Genomic DNA, 1,191 nt, shown 5'->3' with positions numbered 1-1,191 from the left:
TTGGGTTCAAGAGTAGTTTCTTATTTTTCAAAGTAACTTTCAATTATCTAAGTTTTACCAAACGAGTTGTAATATGCTGTGCACATCCTCTTCGAATGTACAAATCTTCACTTGCCCTTGCTATTATTTATACAGAGAGGTGTAAAAATATGTTGGATTACGTGTGATTAAGGCACGGCGAACATGGCATGGGTGGGCCAATGTGGCCTGTCATAGGGTCCCTAAGCTTGACATGATTGTGTTGGGCAGTAAGCATAGCTTCAAATATTCGGGAAAAAAAATTTGCATGCTCAATACCATTATGCAACTTGGGAACTTTAGCTAACGTGACTTGATTTACACCTCCGGATATTTGACATGGTGTCCAATGGTTTTTGAAATTTTTTTACACTGCTTACTAGGTTAGATTCAGTACAAGAATCATGTCTATGTGGTTGAAAATGTATGGGAATTAAAATATTTCTATGGTAATGCCTAAGTAGGATCCAATTTTCCTAATCAGAATATTTCAGGCCAACTGTACAAGTTAGGTCTTTGAGGAAACAGACTTCTGATCAATTATAATTATGATGTTGATGACATATTTGAAATTAATGCTGGTCCCAACCTAGGATTTTTATCCATCTCAAACTTTGTCCGAGTTACCCTCGACTCGCAAATTCAAGGGTTTTAGACGAGATAAGTGCTTGATTGGACGAGTTCAATCTAGGAAATCGGTTCTTTTTGTAATTTACATTTTTCTTATTTAAACACACTTTGCTTCATTCTCGTAAAACTATTTTGAAAATTTTACTCGAACCAACTTTTTGAACAAAATATCGACGAGAGGCATCTGCTTTCCCCAAGAAGGTCAAGTAGGAGTAGGTGATTATGATTTATAAATTGAATACTATAATTATGGGAAGACATTAGTAGACAAATAATTAAGACTTTGTTGAGAAGCAATAGATGTGTCCCGGTTCAACTATAATATTGCTCACGTACCGGCCCATGGGGTCTCGCTATTTTGCGTCTTATCCAAGTTAGTAGCCAACCTTTTTTTACTTTTCAACGTCTCTAGCTGTCCTTTTGGATTTATTTAAAAAGTTAAAATTGTTGTCATTTTCCATTAACTGATTTTCAATTTTATCCACTGAAAGAAACACATTATCCTCACGTTTGATTTAGATATAAAATTAATATTTTAATAAA

This window comes from Olea europaea, chromosome 4, assembly GCF_002742605.1.
Source record: "Olea europaea var. sylvestris chromosome 4, O_europaea_v1, whole genome shotgun sequence".
Classification (NCBI taxonomy): Eukaryota; Viridiplantae; Streptophyta; class Magnoliopsida; order Lamiales; family Oleaceae; genus Olea; species Olea europaea.
This window is presented reverse-complemented; position numbering follows the sequence as displayed.